This window comes from Petaurus breviceps, unplaced genomic scaffold (assembly GCF_028583685.1).
Source record: "Petaurus breviceps papuanus isolate PSGF00001 unplaced genomic scaffold, PetGlider_PUasm1.0 90808, whole genome shotgun sequence".
In the NCBI taxonomy this organism is placed as follows: Eukaryota; Metazoa; Chordata; class Mammalia; order Diprotodontia; family Petauridae; genus Petaurus; species Petaurus breviceps.
The window spans coordinates 16,730,538-16,752,773 of NW_027187349.1; the positions used below are offsets into that span (position 1 = coordinate 16,730,538).

At 38.4% G+C, this 22,236-nt stretch overlaps 1 long non-coding RNA gene and 1 pseudogene across 1 annotated transcript in view; one reads left to right on the top strand and one right to left on the bottom strand.

The window, feature by feature from the left end:
- The window catches only part of LOC138147946 (uncharacterized), an 82,669-nt gene that overhangs the window by 58,064 nt on the left and 2,369 nt on the right, over positions 1 to 22,236 (bottom strand). The window lies entirely within an intron of this gene.
- LOC138147945 (ubiquitin-conjugating enzyme E2 C pseudogene) lies at positions 21,215 to 21,966 on the top strand (annotated as a pseudogene).

Genomic DNA, 22,236 nt, shown 5'->3' on the forward strand with positions numbered 1-22,236 from the left:
GAGAGAGAGAGAGAGAGAGAGAGAGAGAGAGAGAGAGAAATAGATAACAGAGAGAGTGCTATTCTGCATACATACACACATTGTGTATGTATGTGAGTATGTATATATACATATGTGTGTATATACATAGTGTATGTATATGTGTACATATATATATATATATATATATATATTCTTTGAGGGATCATGGGGGGTGGGAAAGTTTTCAGAATAACAGTTGCTCTTTTCCTACAGAGTGAAGTGAGTTAGATGACCCCTGAGGTCTGTCCCAGTCCTATTTTTCTGTGATTCTGTGATTATCAGAGGACTTCATCCATTGGAGACATATTTAATGAATGTCCAAATTCTCTTGGTATTAAGGTCTTAGGTCAAGGCTGGAACCTTATTATGAGTCTAGAGGAAATTGCCTTTCCAATAACACTCAGCAAACCCTTCAAATTCTAATGGCCTGGGTAGACTTGTAGCCAACCTTTGCTCAGAATCCCCCAGATGTTGTTACATCTAACTAAAATTCAATATTCACAAATATTACTCTGCCTTCTTTAAGCAGGTATCAGGTGCTAATGCATTTCAAAGAGCAATGAAATGAGTGTGTGTATATAATTAAATGTAATTTCTTTCACTGACCAGAAGATATTGGCATTTACTACCAACCCACCTAAGAGAAAATCACAGAACAGTGAAATCTAAAACAGCCGTGTAAGTTAGTGAAAACTCACAAGCATAAAACCTGAAATAAATTTGTCTAAACCTAAAAGCCAAAATTACATTGATAAAAATTCATGTGCCCACACAAATTCACAACAACAGTACAGTATTTCCTCTGGTTGCTATAAGTATGAAAGTACACTGTTGTTAGACATATTTAATCTCTCTGCATGGGTGGGTAGAATTAAGACCTGGAAATCAGAAGATGAGCCCCATTCCCAATTCTTCCTTACATGACCATAGGAAATGTTTCTATGCTACTCTCTGTATCTGTTTTCTCTTCTGTAAAACAAAGAGATATATATTATGCATCCTTTGTAAAGGCTGTATATCAAATTCTAAATATCAAATGTATAAAATTCTAAATAATATATATCAAATTCTAAATAATAAATATATCTAATTCTAAACAATATATCAAATTCTACATAATAAACATAACCAAAATATTGGCTATGCTTTTGTTTTTAAAATTCAAGATAGAAACCTCATAAAAGTAATGCATTATATTAACTGGGAGTTTTAGGTCCTCCCACTTGGTCCCCTTCATCTGAAGTGAAAACCTTCCCTTGTCAGACCAACACTGGCACCCCTTAGTATCACAGAACTGGAGTGAGAAGGAACCTCAGAGGCTTTCTAGACCTCCCACTTTACAGATGAGGAAAATGAGGTCCTGGCAAGTTTTGACTTGTATATGGTCACAAAGCTAGTATCAATCAGTCCTCAAACATTTAGTAAGCACCTATTACATACCATTCACTATTCTAGGTACTGAGAACAAAAATAAAATAAACAATGCTAACTAATAAGGAGTTCGCATCTAACAGTGGAAATAGGAAGGATATGTTTAAGCATATATAAATTAAATGAAAAGAGAATAAATAGGGGGCAGCTAGGTGGTACAGTAGAAGGACTTGAGTTCAAATCCAGCCTCAGACACTAGCTTTGTGACCCTGTCACTTAACCCCAATTGCCTCAAAAAGAGAGAGGGAGGGAGAAAAGGAGAGAGACAGAGACAGAGAGAAGGAGAGACAGAGAGAGAATAAATACAATTACATACAAAGTAGCTAAATAAAAGAAAGTTTAAGAGAAAGGGGGGATCAGCAAAGGCTTTCCATTGAAAGTAGTGTTTGAACTGCATCTGGAAGTTAAAAAGAGATTCTATATATCAGAGATAAGGAGGGAGTGCATTCCAGGCACAGGAGACAACCAATGTAAACATAGGGAGATAGGAGATAGAGTGTCCTGTGTGAGGAACAGAGAGGGGGACAATTTGTCTGGACTACAGAATGTAGGAAGGGGAATGTTGCACAGTGAGCCTGGAAATATAGATTGAAGCCAGGAAGTGAATAGTCTTTAGAAGCTAAAAGAGAAGTGTATGTTTTATTTTAGACAGAGGTAATAGGGAGATCCTAGAGTTAACTGAATAGGAAATCATATGATCAGATCTGTGCTTGAATAAAATTACCTTAGCTGCAGTGTAGAGGGCAGACTGAAGTGGGGAAAGACTTGAGGCAGGGAGATCAACTAGGAGGGCATTGAAATAATCAAGGAAAGAAATAATGAGAGTCTGAACTAAGGTTGTGAATATAGAGAAGGTATCAGAAGAGATCTTGTGGCATTAGAAGCAAAATTTGGCAACTGACTGGATATATGGAGTGAGAGAGAATGAGGGTTCAAAGATAACAAGTTTACCAAAGTGAGAGATTAAAAAAATGGCAGTTCCTTTGACAGAAACAGGGGAGTCTGAAAGACAAATGGGTTTGGTGGGGTGGGGGAAATGAATTCTATTACCAACAACACAGGACACACACTGTTTGGGAAAGAATATTACAGGCATTGAAAAGTGGGTGGGATTACTCTAGACACTGAGAAGTGGGTGAAGTTATTTTTTCAATATCACAACCCCAGAATGGTAGGATATTTAACTGAAAGAGAAAAGAGGGCTTTGGACCAGAACTCTCTTTGTCTCTCAGTGTTGCTTCTTGATGTCAACTTTATTTATTGTGTTGTGATCATTGTACATATTGTTCTTTTGGCTTTGTCTCAATCTTCATCATTTTGTATGAGCCTTTCCATGTGTCTAGGAATTCTTCAAATGTGTCATTCCTTATGGTATAGCAATATTCTATTGCATAAGTGTACCATGTACATAAACTCAGCCATTCCTCAATTGTTGGGCACGTACTTTGCTTCCAGCTTTGTGCTATCACAAACAGTCATCCAACAAGCATTTTTTAAGTAACTGATATGGACCAGAAACTGTGAGAATCTCTAGATAATGTTGCTATGAACATTGTTGTATATATGAATCTTTTCTTGCTGTCAATAAATCTTCTTGAAACATTTTTAAAAGGAAAGAAAAACAATGATTCTGTTTTGGACTTGCCAAATTTAAGATATCTCTGGGACATCCAGTTTGAAATATCCATTAAGTAATTGATGGTGGGTGGGACTGAAGCTCAAGGGAGAGGCAAGGGCTGGATATATAGATCTATAAGTCAGTTACATGAAGATGATAATTCAATACATGGGAGCTAATAAGGTCAACAGAGAATATATAAAGAGAAAAGACTAAGGGGTTGAAGCCAGAATCTTTGGGAACATAAACATCTGGATGATGAATCAGCAAAGCAGACTGAGAAGTAACAATTAGACAGGTAGGAAGGAGAGTTGGGGGGAGAGGGAGAGGGAGAGAGAGAGAGAGAGAGAGAGAGAGAGAGAGAGAGAGAGAGAGAGAGAGAGAGAGAGAGAGAGAGTCACAAAAGCCCAGAGAAGAGAGTATATCCAAGAGATGGTAGTCAACAGTGTCATATGCAGAAAATAGAGGGAGAAAGAATATCAGATCTAGGAATTGAGAAGTCATGGTCAAATTTGGAGAGAGCAGTTTCCAGATTGCAAAGGGTTAATAAATGAGAACAGAAAAAATGGAAACAGTGAACATAGACAATTTTTTTCTAGAAGTTTGACTGAAAAAGGAAAGAAAGATATAAGATGACAGTTGAGGGAGAGGCGGCCAGGTAGCACAGTGAGTAAGAGCACCGGCTCCAGTGTCAGGATGACCTGGATCAAATCCGGGCTCAGATACTCAGCACCACACCCAGAAATAACTGGCCGTGTAACCTTGAGCAAGTTACTTAACCCCAATTGCTTTAAAAAAAAAAAAAGATGACAGTTGAGGGAATGATGAGGACAAATAAGAATTGTTTTGTTTTTTAAAAGATGTCATTTGACTGTAGAAAGAACCCTTAAAAAGGGAAAGGTTAAAGATGTGTGTGTGATTTATAGGTTTATCAACATGGTTGATGAAGTCCCCTAATATAAAAACAGGAGTTGGGAGAGGAGAGGAAGATGATGAACCAGGTGCTGAATTCCTGGAGAAAGGAGGGAAAAATCACAGAACAAATTCTGTGAGGAATCAAGCCAATTAGCTTCTTAAATGAAGAAGGCAAGATAATATAATAATGCATATGATGGGAATATAGGTTTATGATAACAATAAAAAATTTATCAGACACCTATGAAGGTAAGGAAATTTGTAAAGAGAATAATGTACATATTTTGCAAATGTAATTATCTGATTATTGTATTTAGTATAAGACAGGTACTTTATTGAATTTGATCCACTAAAAGTGCTATCCTAAAATCTCTTCAGTCAAGACTCCACTAATTCGAGATTTGAAGTCATTCAATTTGAATAGGTTGCAGTTTGTCTTCAATCAATAAATGAGTAATCATTTATTTGGCACCTACTAAGTTTTAGGCACTGGGATAGGTACTTATTATACAAAGACAAAAATGAAATAGTCCCTCCAAAAGCTTGCATTCCATTTTGGGAGACAACATGTACATATTTGAATACAGAATAGATGCAATGTGTGGGTGAAGAGGAGAATCCCCTAACCTACTGACCTGGGGCATCTCTATGAGGCAGATGTGTATGTGTCTTGGCTCCATGGAGACAGACGTGTTCTAGTCACTTGTTGAGTATAGCTACAATTAGTGGTCCTTGGTTTGTTCTCCAATGTTCCTATTATTTGGGGAGTTGTAGTGAACACAATTGTCAACTTAAACTATAAAAGTTGCCCCCTCCATAGGCAATCAGAACTATAGAAAAGCTCCATCTCCCTCTCTTTTGCTCCCTGTCTATTTCTCCCTTGGACTTCCAACAAAGTAAGAGAGGGATGTTTCTTCCTTTTCTTCCCCCCTCAAATTGGTCATAACTATGAGCATATTCAGCAAGAATACTTACTTGCCTAGGCATCATAGAAACAATATCCTAAGACTCCACTCCATGCAGGTTAGGCTAATTTTCCTTAAAAGATCTTGAAAATGTCCTAAAGATTTAATTAGCTAACTGCTAAATGTTCCACAACGGGTCATTTTGTTCCAAACTCAAACTCTCCAAGAACTGGTCCACCAGGCCCTTACTACACTGCTAAGCAAGCTTGAGGTTGAACTCCAAGTCCCTGGCGGCATCTTCTGTTTTGCATCTTTTTCTCTGAGCACAGCGGAGCAAACAGCAATCCTAAGAGATGGGCATTTCCAGCCCTGTCAGGAAACTTGAGTTGGAGAGGCCAGGAACTCCTGAGTCAGGTATTGGTTTCAGAGCAGGAGATTATTTCTTTTTTTATTTTCTTATTAGTTAATTTATTTATTTTTAGTTTTCAATATTCACTTTCATAAGTTTTAAATTTTCTCCCCCTCCCTCCCTCCTCCCTTCCAAGGATGGTATGCAATCTGATACAGGCTCTACACATACATTCCTATTAAACACATTTTCACATTAGTCATGTTGAATAGAAGAATTATAGTGAATGGGAGAATCCATGAGAAAGAAAAACACAAACCAAAACAAAAAAGAATATAGTATGCTTCTCTCTGCATTCAGACTCCATAGTTTTTTCTTTGGATGTGGGTGGCATTTTCCATCATGAGTCCTTTGGGATTGTTTTAGACCCTTGCATTGCTGAGAAGGGTTAAGTCTATCAAAATCAGTCATCACACACTGTAGCTATTACTATGCACCCTGTTCTCCTGGTTCTTCTCACTTCACTCAACATCAGTTCATATAAGCCTTTCCAGGTTTTTCTAAAGACTGCCTGTTCATCATTTCTTATGGCACAATAGTATTCCATTACATTCATAGACCTCAAGTTGTTCAATCATTCCCCAATTGATGGGCATCCTCTCAATTTTCAGTTCTTGGCCACCGAAAAAAACAGCTGCTGTAAACATTTTGTACATGTGGGTCCTTTTCCCATTTTTATGATTTCTTTGGGAAACAACCTGAAGTAGTATTGCTGAGTCAAAGGGTATGCACATTTCCATAGCCCTTTGGGCATAGTCAGGAGATTATTTCTGGAACAGCTTCTGGGAGGAAAAGATAACTACCACTGGAATGATGCTACACCTGAAGGTCTAAAGAATTATGCCTGGTCAGCCAGAAAATTTGGACTTTGCAAGTTGCTCAAACAGTACAGAAAGGAAAATACCTGTCTAGCAGTCCTGCCAAGTTGCCTTTACCCTTCAAGCCTCACTTAAATCCAATTCACTTGCATGTCATGGCATCACCTACCTGATGTCATGGTCCTCTTTGATAATGAAGGACAAATAGTAGCAATCCTTCAAGACAGTATAATAAATGATGGGTTATTGTTTCATGTGGTAAATATTTGTTAATACATGTTCATGAGTCTTTTGTATTTTAAGTGTTTCTTTAGCATTGGAAAAATAAATAGCAGTTCTATACATGATCTTTACTTTGTACTTTGAGTAACTTTTCTAAAAGGAATCTGATTAATATCTTTTAGGAAAGTTCCTAGATATGAGTCATGTTTGGGGTTTTTTTTAGGTATTTCTCTGGAGTTCTACTATAGTGTAAGGATATAATGAGTAATAGAGTGCAGGAGGAGCCTGGTCCCCTAACTTTGGGATCAGATCACCCCAGGATGAATTCAGGTATACTTGAACCCAAACTCAGATATTCTCTTGGCATAGGAACATCCCTAGGACCACAGATGACATACAAAATAAATATGCCATTTCAGGAAGGAAAAAGATACTGTGAGCTTGAGGAATCAGGAAAATCTACACATAGAAGGAAATAATTTTTTTTAATAGTTTTGCATTATCTTTGAAGAGAGCAAATTAAAAGTGTTGACAAGATTATAAGGACAAGTTTAATCTGCTTTATAAAACCATATTTACCAAGCTTTAAAGACATTAGCCTGCATATTGTTGATGTGGTGAATGTAAATTATTATTGTGTTGCTTGTCAATTTAGACTTTCAAGGAATGTCCAGGTATAACATCTTTAGTCTAGTTTGAGAAACAATAGATACTTAAAAACATAAAACAATTATTTCCTCTAAGATATTAATATAAACTTTTCATTAATTCAGACCAACTTTTCCCCTTTTTAGTCTAAATTTTTTGAGGTTTCCTATATTTGAACTTTAAAGTAAGCCTCTCCCACATAGTGGCCTTACTGCCCCCTTCATCTCAGGCCTTAGAAATTCATTCTGGGCATGTGTCCCACAGCAAGGAGAGACCACCGTCATTCTTCCATTCCCCCAGATTCACAACTTAACATTATCCTCAGCTCCTCATTCTCCCTCACCCCATATATCTAGCCTTGCCACTTTTACTACCATAATTTTTACATCTGACCCTTATTCTCTGCTCACACAACCATCACCTACATCGCCTCTCACCCAGTCTATTGCAATGGCTTCCTATTTGATTTTCCCTCTTCAAGTCTTTCTCCACTCCAGTCCATCCTCCACACAGCTGCTGAAGGGTTTTTCCTTAATTATAAATAGGATCTGGATTACTATTGTGCTATAAGAAATGAAGAGCAGGAAAAACCTGGAAAGACTTAGAGGATCTGATACAAAGTGAAATGAGAAGAACCAGGAGAACATCATATAGGGTAACAACAATATTGTATGATAATCAACTATGAATGACTTAGCTATTCTCAACAATCCAATGATAAGACAATTCTGAAGGATTTGTGATAAAAAATGCTATCCATCTTCAGAGAACTGATGGAGTCTGAATACAAATTGAAGCATACTTTCCCTTTACTTTCTTTTTCTTTTTTGTCAATGTTTTCTTTTACAACATGACTAACATGAAAAATATGTTTTGCATGACTGCACATGTATAACCTATATCAAATTGCTTGCCTTTCCAATGAGGGGGATAAGGAAAGAGAGGACAGGAAAGAATCTGAAATTAAAAAAAAAATTAAATGAATGTTAAAAATTGTCTTTACATGTAACTGGGGGAAAATAAAATATTAATTTTTTACATTACAAATCTGATCATGTCACTCTCCTAATCAGTAAATTTCAGTGGTTCCTATTGTTTCTAAAATTACATATAAACTCCTCTACCTTTAAAACCCTCCTCTCTACAAAGTAACCCCAATCTATATTTCTAGCCTTAATAGTATATTTCTACCCTTCCCATACTCTTTTTTTTTTAAGCAATTGGGACTAAGTAACTTGCTCAAGGTTACATGGCCAGTTATTTCTGGGTGTGGTGCTAAGTATCTGAGCCCAGATTCGATCCCCAGGTCATCCCGACACTGGAGCCGGTGCTCTTACTCACTGAGCCACCTGGCCGCCCCCTTCCCATACTCTTTAATTCATCCAATCTAGCCTTTGTTCACCACATAGCTTTCCATCTTCTGTCCCTATGTTTTTCTATTAGACATCCTCCATGCTTATAATATTCTCTTATCTCAATTTTGCCTCATAGAAAATCTCTCTCTCAAAAATGCAGCTAAAGAGGAAAGGCATAAAGTCTTTCATGATCCCCCTAACTGCTAGTTCCCTTCTACCAAAACAACATTGTATTTAATTACCTTGCATTTATTTCATATTTATCATATATGTGCATATATAGTCACCTGAGATCATTTCATTTATTATATTTATAAAATATAGAACCTAGCATAGTGCCTAGTGTGGAGTAGATGCCTAATGATGGTGATTCATTGGTGGGTTGATGTCTTCTGGCACAGAATATTAGCACTTTGAAAGCAGGGATTGTTTCATTTTTGGCTTTGTATCTCAAGAACCTAACATAGTTCTTAGTACATAGAAAATACGTAATAAATGCTTGTTGATTGGACTAAAGAAGTGGGACTAGGGAATATTCACCTCCAGCATATAAACTGAATATGAGTATGCAGAAGAAAATTAAGACTGTGGACCCCAAAAGCCATCAAACAATCCTAGATAGCCAGGTTTGCACCCTACTTCTTATTTCATAGAATGAAGAATTAAGGGAGAGTAAAGTTTTTTCTACTCTACACTTGAATAGTCTTATTACTAACTTCCTTACAGATGGAACAGTGCAAATAAATTAGAATAATAATAGAAGCAATAGTGTAATAATAAATACATATTGGCTAATAATAAAAAATAAACTCAATATATCCTGGAGAACTCAACCAATAAAATATATTGGAACTGGATCTTTATTACAGAATAACCCATTACCACAATAACACAGATAGCATTGATTTGTAAAAATTTAATAATAATGTTTTAATAGATATTACTATACATCATGATGCATCATTTCCAAGCAACTTGGCACGGAAAATCTTTTAAATTATGGAGACCTAGTTGGAGTGGATGTGGCAAAATTGAGACAGTAATGCACTATTAGTAGAGTTGTCAACTGATTCACCAGTGCTAGACTGCAATTTAGAACTATGCCCAAAGGGCTATACAATTGTGCATACCCTTTGACCCAGCAATAGCACTATTAGTTCTGTATCCTAAGGAGGTTAAAAAAGAAAAAAGAAAATGTCCTATGGGTATAAAAATATGTATGGGGAGGCTAGGTGGCACAGTGAATAGAGCACCAGCTCTGGAGTCAGGAGGACCTGAGTTCAAATCCAGTCTCAGACACTTAACACTTACTAGCCATGTGACCTTGGGCAAATCACTTAACCCCAATTGCCTTGCCTTCCCCCCTCCAAAAAAAAAAAAAGAAAGAAAAAATATGTATAGCAGTTCTTTTGGTTGTGGCAAAGAATTGGAAATTGAGGGAAAACGATGAGATTCCCCATCAATAAAGGAATGACAGAACAAGTTGTGATATATGGTTGTAATAGAATACTATTATACTATAAGAAATGCTATAAAGATGCTCTCAGAAAAACCTGGAGGGGCGGTGTAGCAGCAAGCACCCCAAGCGTCCTCAGGGTCGCTGCCAACACAGGTTCTTAGATCTGCTTTGTTAAAGGAAAGCAACTCAAAATGGGTTAACAAGCTTACTTTAATCAGTCAAACATATATCATTTACCTCCTCCAGGGGAAAAAGGTCAGCACCCCGAACTTCAAAGTATACAGGCAGAATTATCAAGACAGAAACAGATCAAGTAGACAGCTTTCCAAACTGTCCAACCATTACATCCATACCAAATCAACATCTGGGTTTCAAAGCTGGGGGGCTCTGGACAACCGCTTTCCATAGTTTCATCTGATCAAATCACAGGACATTTCTCAAAATGAGCCCCAAAACAAAGCTACACATCAGGGCTTATGTAGCCTTCTCCTGGCTCAGAGAATGTAACAACCTTATTGACTCACTGGCCAATCAAGAAGTATCTACTGAAAAACAAGCCTCCCCCCCCCCCCCCCAGGCTCCAGGTGCACTTTAGCCTAGGGGCAGGGAAGATCTTTAAATTTACATTCCCATTACAGGCTAGGTGGCGTAGTAAATAGAGTACAGGCCCTGGAGTCAGGAGGACCTGAGTTCAAATCCAGCCTCAGACACTTAACACAAAAACTAGCCATATGACCTTGGGCAAGTCACTTAATCCCAATTGCCCTCCAAAAAGCAAAAAAAAAAAAAGACAAAGAAAAACCTGGAAAGGTTTACATAAACTGATACAAAGTGAAAAGATCAGAATCAGGAGAACATTGTACATAGTAACAGCAATATTATATGATGATGAACTGTGAATGACTTAGTTATTCTCAACAATACAATGATCCAAGACAATTCTGAAGGACCTATAATGAAAAAAGCTATCTGTTTCCAGGAAAAAATCTTAAGAAGTCTGAATACAGATTGAATACAGATTTTTTTTACTTTCTTTATTTTTCTTGGGGACTTTTTTGATCTTTGTTTTCTCTCACAACATGACTAATATGGAAATATGTTTTTCATGAATCACATATATAATCCATCTCAAATTACTTGCCTTCTCAATAATGAGGGAGGGACAGAGAGAATTTAGCACTCAAAGTTTAAAAAAAACAAATTTTAAAAATTGTTTTTACATGTAATTGGGGGAAAAATATTTTTAAAAGTATGTGGATATGCAACATGACTAATGTGAAAATGTGTTTAATAGGAATGTATGTGTAGAGCCCATATCAGATTGCAAGTCGTCTTGGGGAGTGGGAAAAAATTTAAAACTTATGGAAGTGAATGTTGAAAACTAAAAATAAATAATTTAATTTTTTTTAAGTGTATGGAGACCTAGCAGAGGAGATTGAACTCACATGGGAATAGGATGAGGTACAAGCCATCCCTCGTAAAAGTTGTCCTTTTTGCTACTAGACTTGTAGCAATAAATCCAAAGGGAATGTACTTACAACCTAACACTTTTACTCATTTACAAAAGAGGAGTTGATTTATACATCTATACAATAACCCATAGAACATTAAACATAAAAGAATAACAGTGGGACAGTGAATTGTCCCATGACCTTTTTTATCTGAATCCCATCAAGATAAGAAGAGTGAAATGATAAAGGTAATGATGGCAATAATTCACCTTAATATAGTGCCACAAGTTCTACAAAACATGTTCCATACATTTTCTCACTGTATCCTCAAAGCTAGATTTGAGTCAGAGGACCTGTTTTAAATCACAGACATAATTACCTAGGTAATTTAAACTATAGACAACCATTTCTACCCATATTACCCAAAAATGATTGAAGGAAAGCAGAGAATTTTAATTGTCTCAATGATCAGAAATTCTTGCCCTACCCTCTGATTCACTTTAGATTATGTAGAGCTAGTGAATTTTTTTAATGGTCTTTCACTTGCAAAGTGACCACCCTGTGACAGTTTCTGGTTTTTATCACCTATAGAATAGAAATAACAATAATTGCCCCCTCTCAAACTCACAAATTCTTCAGCTCCTTAGAGAGATGTTTTGATTATGTAAATGTATTACTGTTGTTGAATTGATGCTGAGCTTTAATTCAATGAACTAGGTGCCAGTTGAGAATTGGACCTTCATGGGTCATTGCAAGGAAAGAGATTAGCAGTTACAAACTTATAGAGAGAACTTGCATGTGGGGATAGATTATTCTGACAGAGTGTGTAATGTGGTACGAGAAAATGATCGATGACCCTGGACAAAGAGGACTTGGGTTCTAGTCTTACTTTTGATGCTTACTACCTACTTGACCTTAAAGTCACTTAATCTCCCAGGGCATTGATTTCCCTAGCTCCAAAATGAGGAGGCTGGAATAGATGACCTTGGAAGTCTCTTCTAGATATATGACCATACTATTTGGGGGATAATGAGAACACTTCCCTATTTATTGATATATTTGCTCCTTGCTTTTTCCTAATTTAAGTGACCAGAGAGTTATTTAGCAAAGTGATTATATATTAAGATAGACAAAATACCAATAAAACCCCTATTCCTGATTGGTGCAAAATGAGCCTGGGATCTTAGAACAGTTCAAGGACCTCAATCTAGAGTGCCCAGAGGGATGAATCCTAGGATTAGACAAAGGCATTCTGGAACTGAGGTAGTCATCTTTCTCCAGCAGCTGGTATTGCAGTGAACACAGTGCTGGTCCTGGAGTCAAGAAGACATGAATTTAAATATGGTTTCAGATACTTACTAGGTGTGTGATCTTAGGCAAGTCATTTAACATCTGTTTGCCTTAGTCTCCTCAACTGTAAAATGGAGGTTATAATTGTAAGGATCAAAGGAGATCATATCTGTTTCATTTTTTTAAGTGCTTTGTACAGTGCCTGGCACATAGCAGTTAGTATATAAATGTTTATTCTCTTCCCTCCCCTCTGGGGTGAAAACGTATCTTCTTAACCATATTCAGGGAGAATTATGATACACAAAGCTATAACTGGGGGACTATAAAATAGCTTATGAATTTCAATGTCATTTTGTCTGGGATTAGGTGGTTTTTATTCATGTATGCTTCTAATTACTGAGGGTACTGTTCCTAAATATGTGTATTTACTTTTCTTTTGTAAATAAACTCTAGAAAATATGCTTTTGTGGTCTGGACTATATGAAGAAAGAGCGTAGAAGGGGGAAAAGAGGTATGGGTATTAGGATGGGTCAAGAGACCATGGTACCAAAAGAAGGGGAACAAGTTCAAAGGTAACATCTCTAAGCACCCAAGTAGCCAAGTCAGGTCAGGAACACAGGAAGACCCAAGATGCCTTGACTTGAGAATCAATAACCAGAGAAACTTAGAAAAATAGGGAAAGATAAAATCACTGCAACTATAGGCTATGTCCTCTGGACTACTTACTAGAAGAGGAATTGGTGATTTTGGCTGACCCCTGATCAGTTGATGTCTAAGGCCCAGAGTTGATTATTCTTGCCCTTGGGAACTGATAAGGAACCTATGTCTAGGGAGAGTAATCAATCAACAAATCAATCAATCAAATCAATAAATACTTAAGTGCCTACCATATATGTGAAGCAAAAGACAGAACCTACCTTCAAGGAGTTTACAATCCAATGTGGAGACAACATGCAAATAAATATATACAAAGCATATTATATACAGGATAAATAGGAAATAATTAACAGAAGGAAGGCCCTAGAATTAAGTGGGGTTGGGAAAAGGGTTGGGAATGATTGGTTGGTTGGTTGGTTGGTTGGTTGGTTGGTTGGTTGGTTGGTTGGTTGGTTGGTTGTGAATGAGAAGGAATAAGGCAAAGCCAGTCCAAGAAGAAGATCATCTAGTAATTCAATTGTTTCTGCCTTCTGGAGAAGTAGAAGTCCTGTCAGTGCCCTTTAAACTTTGGTGCCCTAGGGCAATAGCCGACTTACTCCATCCTAGTTATGATTTTGAAGGATAAGAATAAGAAAAAGAGTTGGAATAGAGGTAAGAATAATGGCATAAGCAAAGTCCTGTTCAACAGTACAGTGAATAGACCAAAATGGATGAAGTGAAGTATAAAATGGAATAGTCACATGTCGAAATAAAGGGAGATCAGGTCTAATAAGTCACAATAAGTGCCATATTGTGTCTTAAATGCTAAACAAGGTAATCCATGTTGATGTAGCAGTTCTGAAGATACCTGAGAGACTCTAGGTCAGAGGAGGGCAACCATACATAAGAAGCAAGGATGCCACTTACAATATGATAAATTGCTCTACCTCCAGAAAGAGCACTTAGCATCACTATTAGAGTTTCTGGGAGCAACCATACAGGCTGATCATAACTAGCATTTGTCCTTGGAGGACTGCAATCAAGAACCAAAACAGAAATAGATGAACAGAAGTTCCTATGATTTCCATTCATTGGAAATCCCCAGCTTTAAACAAGAGAACAAAAAACCAAGAATAGATGTAGGTCCAGCCTTTGTCTCTTAATTGTTTTTCAGTTCAGAAGCTTTGTATGTTACATCCATTTTGCTAGCATTGTTCTTTCTTTTTCACAATTGTGAGTCCATTGACAGGAAAATTTCTAGATAGAGGACAAGGGAAGTGAGGGTTGCTACTGCTACAAAGAAGAGTCCTTACAGATCTGCCTGTTACAGAATAAAGCAAAACTTGCAGTTGTGAAGGATTCAGCGATCTCCGAAAAGCAAAGGACTATTTTAAAGAGTTTTCTGAAAATTCAGAAAGGGCCTTATGAGGACATTTGGGAGTTCTAAGAGAAATGCTCTCTATTGCCTTAAAGAAGAAAGGAGAGAAGTGTGTATGTTCTAATCATGGGGGAGGGGAGAGAAGGAGGCACAATATAAGATGTACATTGGGAGGTTAATAAAGGCAGGTCCCCTAGAGAGGATGGCTTTAATTATGAATTTGATCAGGATTTCCAGGCACAGCTGATACCTCCTCCTTTAGAGGTTCTAAATTATTTGTCAAAGTTGGCCGACAACGCTCTTAACCTACCTACATCACACCCTTAAAAATAAATGGATATCCACAACTACCTATTATGAGGGGTCTTGCATACTATAAACAAATGAGTTGGTTGCTCCCAGGGAAAAAAGTTTCTTAAACCCAAGCCAAACCAAGGATAAATATAGATACACACACACACACACACACACACCACCACCACCACCACCACCACCAACACCATACTACACCACACCACACACTACTCCCTATGTTCATTATTTTAAGTTAATGACTCTTTCCCCCTCCCCATAACCCTGCTCACTAACCCTTTGAAGTTAAGATATATACTATTATTGTTTGATGACACAAACAAAAAAAAATTTTGACATATTTAAATCAAATAATATTTACCAAAAGTAATTTTATTCTACCAATTTGGAGGGAAGCCTTTCGAGATAAGTGGCAACATTCTGGACATAAACATGAAGCTGTGGTTGAAAACCCACCTTTCTCTATGCTTCCAACCTTTAGCAATGACAAAGTAACAGTGAAAATCAAGACGGTAACACCTTGGACAACTCTTCAGTAAGATGGCAACCCCACCAGCCCCAACACATTTACATGAGTAAAGAAATGACCACAGGGATCCCTGAAAGAATATAAGGACAATGACATAGACCCTGCACTGTATCCAGACCTTTAACTAGTAATATTTCATTTAGGGTAAAAACCTAGTGGAAGAGAGAAGGAGACAGAGGAGCAGCACAGAGGACATGTCACCCAGCCTCAGGTGTAGTCACACTGTGCGATGGGATAGTCTCACCCTTACAGGTCTAGGAAGTCATGGAGTTCCCGGCCTCAACATAAATGAAACCTGTTTTAAATGAATTAATGAGTGTTGAGGCGTCTTATAGGTTAAAGACAGTGTAGAACAGTAGATGGAGAGCTGAAGCCAGAAAGACCTGGGTTTGAGTCCTACCTGTAATATATAGTTACCTCTTCCATATCTTGGGGGTTAGGGGCATGGCGCCCTGCCCCCCTTCCACCCCTCTACCCCCACTAATCTGGAAAATCCAGGTAAAATTTTTTGGTCTGCCCTTTGTACAAGAGAAGAAGTCTGAATTATGGTATTAAAAGGTAAAATATGTTGATATTTCTGAGTTTCTAAACTTTTTCTGTGTCCTCTATTGGCCTTTGCATATTTTCTGCTCCTTCTGTGAAACTTCCCCAAAAAATTCCCATTCAATTTCTTATACTGACCCACAATATATCAAAACCTTGATGGTGAAAGTCATAGTGTGGAAGAGAAAGCTACAAAACCCTAACCTCTCAATGCTCTGGGCCACTTTCTAAGATTATAAATTGTAGCGAAGGTAGAAGGTCTTCATCAAGAGCTCCCTAAACCAATGAAATCAAAGGACTAGTCCCTAAGTCTAGCCTCATCTCAATAGGTTGGAAAGGACAGATTTGCCAAATGACAGTGCAGGCCCTAATTTGACAGACTTTCTAAGTAAAAGATGTTTTGCCTAGGGAGGCCTCACATGAGTTAACTCTCTTCAGTTGTGTGGTTCCCACTCCTTGCCCTCTACCTCTCCACCCACCCCAGAGGTAAACGGGGTCCTACATCCATATTTGAAGCTATCTAAGTGTTTAGTAGGGCTTTTCTCTTTAAAATCATTTTCCTCTCTGGAGCTCAGCAGGAGCCTGGCTGCAGGGAGGTTTTGTGTGGCTGCCTGTCAGCTTACATCTCAAACACAGTGAAATTCAACTAATTGTAAAGGAGTATTGTCCTGGCCACACAATGCACACTGCTGCTCGAGCTGAGCACGCTTCTGACTGACTGTGTGACCCCAGCCATGTACTGCAAAGTACAATATCTGGTTTGGGTCATTCACACTGCCATGGAAAAGGCAGTGGGGGCAGGGGAACGATGCTCAGTTCTTTTCCTGCCAGTTGTCTGGGGTCTCCAGTGCATGAGATAATTGTTTTATCTTTAGCATTTTCAATTATTTTGAGGAGATTTGCCTCTGCTGGGTCTAGTAGGTTCTGGAGTCATGAGTTCTCATTGCTATTATCTCAAGTACTATGGGAAAGTCCCCTAAATCACTCTGGGTCTCACAACCCCCACAATCATAAAAATCACTTATTAATAAATTTGATTGTAACCCCCTTTTTAGAACACAATGTGCCAAAGGAATGAAAAATTAGGCAATGCCAATGGAGAGAAGAGACCATTTCTTGCTGAACTTCACCAGGGACAAAGACTGGTGCCATATTCACTGGTGGCCTTTATTCCAAGAGTCTGAGAACCTTGCAAATCTGAAACTTTCCTTACATGTTTTGCCCCCTATGGCATATTCATTATAGTTGGCAAATGTGTTCATTGCCCATAAGAGATGTGAAACTCTATGATGCAAGATAATTAATTAAGGTCACATAGTAAAGCAGAAATAATATACTAATCTTGTAACAAAAACTACTCAGCCTTCTGTTTCACTAAGTTATCACTCTAGGAAGCAAATTTACTCCAAGTTAGTCTTCTTCACCTGTATGACCTTGGCAAGCCACTTATAATCTCTTTGGGCCTCCATTTCTTCACCTGCAAAATGAGGGGGTTGGGCTAGATGGCCTGTGAGGTTCCTTCCAGATCTAAGCTGACCCTCCTATAGCCAAAAGTTTCCTCCATCCAAGCAGCATCTGAAATAACACTGCTTCCAGGAAGTCTTCTTTGGACCAATGTTTTCAGCAAAACCACCCTAGCTAACTATGACACTTCCTGTCCAAACTGTGAATTCACTTAGCCTAGGTTTGAGTACAGTGGGTAGCCAGTACCAAATGAGAACCCAGAGCTTCTTTTTCAGTTTCGAGTTAGTCAAACTATATGAACTCAGCTTTATAAGCTGTGCTAACTATCACTTAGAAATGGCTAGGAAGAATGATTTGGGAGAGCCTACACAATTTAGCACCTAGAACTTTGAAGGAAAAGAAAGCAGCTTCAAAGCCCTGTGTTGTCTGATATTAAATGTGATTCCACAGTGCCTTAGAATCAGGAAAACTCATATTCAAATGACTTATCACTAGTTATCTTTTAAATATACATATTTAAAATATATGTACATATTTGTATATATATTATATTGTATAACATGTATAATGTATCTCATGTACAATATTATAATGTGCCATGTAAATTGTGTACATTAAATATAGTGTATGTATACATAATATATTATTATATAGTATATATTTGATATATACTATATGTATATTTATCATATATAACAATATATGCATATATTTAAAATATATGTACATATGTAAAAGATAACCAGTGAAGTAAGTAAATTATGCATGCCAAATGAATTGTGTTGACCATAAATATCATAAACCTTATGGAGGAAGTATAATCTCATCTGGGCCTTGAAAGATGGCAAGATGTAGCTAGGCATAGAAGAGAGTAGGGAATGAATGGCATGATAAAAGCACCTATCTCCCCCCTCCCCCCCCTCGCCTACTATTATGGATGATACTACAGAGCTAAAGAAAATAGAAGAAATAGATCAATAATTACTAATAATGTGTTATAGGGCTTTGTTCCATTTCCCCTAATTCACTTTTCCATGTCTCAATCATCATTCAGTATTTGGTGAGTGACTCCTATATGCAGAGAGCAGTCTTGAAGATGTTAATAAGGAATGCAATTGAAACAGGAGACTTCAAAAATGCTTACCATAAAGCTCAGGAGAGAGAATATACACAATAAAGAATTCTTTTCCTGAGCAACATGTACGCAAAATATTGTTCTATGATAATAGGAGCTCTTTAAGAACAGAGGCTTTTTAATTTTGTCTTTGTATCCCCAGTGTCTTGCATATAATGGGCAATTAATAAATGCTTATTGTGTTGGATTGGATTGAACAAGCTAACAAGTAAGAATTGAGGCTATCCAACCTTGCATAATATGACACAAAACTGAAATATTCTTGATACTAATCAATCTGTCTGACCTCCAAAAGACACAAGACACTATATTTCCCTGCTTTTCACATTTTCACTGTGTCTCCCCCATGCCCGGAACATTCTTTTTCCTTGTCTTTGCTTCTCACTTCAGTCCACCTTCTTCAAAAAGCTTTCCCAAGTCCTCCTTAATATTAGAGCCTTCCCTCACATATTATTCCAATTTATCCTTTATATATCTTGTATGGACATAATTATTTGCATGTTGCCTCCTTGTAGCAAGCACCCCAAGCGTCCTCAGGGTTTGCAGCTACCACAGGTTCTTGGATCTGCTTTGTTAAAAGAAAGCAACTCAAAATGGGTTAACAAGCTTACTTTAATCAGTCAGACATATATCGTTTACCTTGTTCAGGGGAAAAAGGTCAGCACCCCAAACTTCAAAATATACAGACAGAATTATCAAGACATTAACAGATCAAGTAGACAGCTTTCCAAACTGTCCAACCATTACATCCATACCCAGTCAACATCTGGGTTTCCACATCTGGGTTTTTCAAAGCTGGGGGACTCTCAACAACAGCTTCTCAGAATTCAGATCAAATCACAGAACACTTCTCAAAGTGAGTCCCAAAACAAAGCTACACATCAGGGATTATATAGCCTTCTCCTGGCTCAGAGAATGTAACAACCTTCTGGACCCACTGGCCAATCAAAAGAATCTACTGAAAAACAAGCCTCCCCCCCCAGGCTTCTGGTGCACTTTAGCCTAGGGGCAGGGAAGATCTTCCAAATTTGCATTCCCATTACACTCCTCCATTAGAAAGTGAACTCCTGGGGCAGCCAGGTAGCACAGCGAGTAAGAGCACTGGCCCCAGAGGAGGGATGACCTGGGATCGAATCCAGGCTCAGACACTTAGCACCCACCCAGAAACACCTGGCCGTGTAACCTTGAGCAAGTTACTTAACCCCAATTGCTTTTAAAATAAAAAAAGTGAACTACTAGGGGTGGCTAGGTGGTGCAGTGAATAGAGCACCTGCCCTGGAGCGAGGAGGACCTCAGGTCTGACCTCAGATACTTAACACAAAAACTAGTCATGTGACCTTGGGCAAGTCACTTAACCCCAATTGCAAAATAAAAAAGTGAACTCCTTAAAAATAGGGACTGTTTCTGTCTTTCTTTGTATCCTCAGTGCTTAGCATAGTGCCTGGCATATGGCACATTGTTAATAAACACTTATTGACTTGACTTGTTGGCCCATTCTACCATGCTAGAGAGTCATCATTTGATCCTAACAGCTGACCTAGTCTGCAGGTCCAAAGACCAACCTAGCTTAGGATGGAGAGACTCATCATTAGTAGGTTGGTAACTAAGAGATGTATTACTTGGCCATAGCAACTTGTGAAAAAAAATAGTCTTCAGTCGTGCACAGATCCCTTCTGCTTGCACAGGGGACAATGGATATGGCACTTAGGAAAAGGAAATCACAAAGAACAGCTCTACCAAATCAAGTGCAATTTGAAGGAATTCATGCTGAAGGCAATACAATTCAAAATCATTAAAGAATGAGTTAAAAAGTTATTCCTTGAGTGGCTAGGTGGCACAGTGAATAGAGCAGGGTCCCTGGAGTCAGGAGTACCTGAGTTCAAATCCAGCCTCAGACACTTAACACAAAAACTAGCCGTGTGACCTTGGGCAAGTCACTTAACCCCAACTGCCCACCCAAAAAGCAAAAAAAAAATTTTTTTCTTGTTATTCTTTGAAAGGGATAACTTTACAAACTTTCTCAGGGGAAGTCTATATCTCCTTGATATACAATCCTTCTTTATAACCTGACTAATGTCTAATGTGAAAGTATTTGCAGATCCTATACCTGATTATATGCCACCATGGGGGAGGGAGAGGGGGAGGGAGAGAACATTTGAAACTCAAGGAATTGTGGAACTGAATCTTGTAAACTAAAAGTAAACAAATTAATAAAGACCAAAAAAACAAACAAAAAAAAGAAGATAAAGAGTGATCCCTCAGCACAGCACCCTCAGGAAGCAGAATATCATAGAAGGAAGTCAAGGGTTAGACTTTGTCCATCTTCTGTTTTTTTCCCCCAAGTCAGAGCACCTTCACTGACCTAACATCCTCCTTCAATCACTATTTTCTTTCTTACTCTCATTTCTCCTCTTCTTCTAGCTCCCTCACTTGAGTCTCATCTCTTATGTTTTTGCTCAGTGCATTGTTATTCCCTGCCTTCAGCCACATTGCCTAACCTAGAAGGAAGTTCCCACAAGGTTGAAAACCCCCAGAAATTTGAAATGCTATGGCAAAATATATGCTTGGGATTGTGCAAACACTCCCATCAACCTACCAATTCTTTACAGCAGCATCTGAGTGTGAGGAAAGGCAGAGGTTATATCTATTTTCTCTTTAGAAAATAGTTAATGGGCAGTTGCCTCCCGGGAGTTTCTTTTCCTTTATCTCCGGTCCCCTATGGCCTCGCAGAATCGCGACCCGGACGCTGCTAGCGCCGCCGCCTCCTGCAAGGGCGCCGAGCCTGGGGCAGCCGCGGCCCGCGGGTCCGTGGGCAAGAGGTTACAGCAGGAATTGATGACCCTGATGATGCCTGGAGACAAAGGAATTTCTGCCTTCTCAGAGTCAGACAATCTCTTCAAGTGGGTTGGGACCATCCATGGGACAGCCGGGACTGTATATGAAGACCTAAGGTACAAGCTCTCCCAGTAATTCCCCAGCGGCTACCCCTATAATGCTCCCACTATGAAATTTGTCACACCTTGTTACCATCCTAATGTGGACACCCAAGGGAACATCTGTTTGGACATCCTCAAGGACAAGTGGTCAGCTCTATATGATGTCAGGACCATCCTGCTATCTATCCAGAGTCTTCTGGGAGAACCCAACATTGACAGCCCATTGAACACACATGCTGCTGAACTTTGGACAAATCCCACAGCTTTTAAAAAGTATCTGCTGGAAACCTACATGAAGCAGGTGACTAGCCAAGAGCCCTGACCGTGGCTGCCCAGACTACATTCCTTCATCTTGTGTGTATGTGTATGTGTGTGTGTCTATCTTTTCCCATTCCTTTTAATCTGTCTTTTTCTGTAAAGGACTGTATCATACTGTTTTCCTTCTTTTTTTTTCTTAAGCTCTAATCCAGCCCTCAACATTAATGTATAAATAAATAAAGTTTTGTTTTAAAAAAAAAATAAAATAGTTAATGAAATTATCTCCATGCATATCAAGAAATCATCAGGGTGGCTGGGTGGCGCAGTGAGTAAAGCTCCAGCCCTGGAGTCAGGACAACCAGAGTTCAGTTCTGGCCTCAGACACTTAACGCCCACACCAAAAAACTAGCCGCGTAACCTTGGGCAAGTTACTTAACGCCAATTGCCCTCCAAAAGGAAGAAGAAGAAGAAGAAGAAGAAGAAGAAGAAGAAGAAGAAGAAGA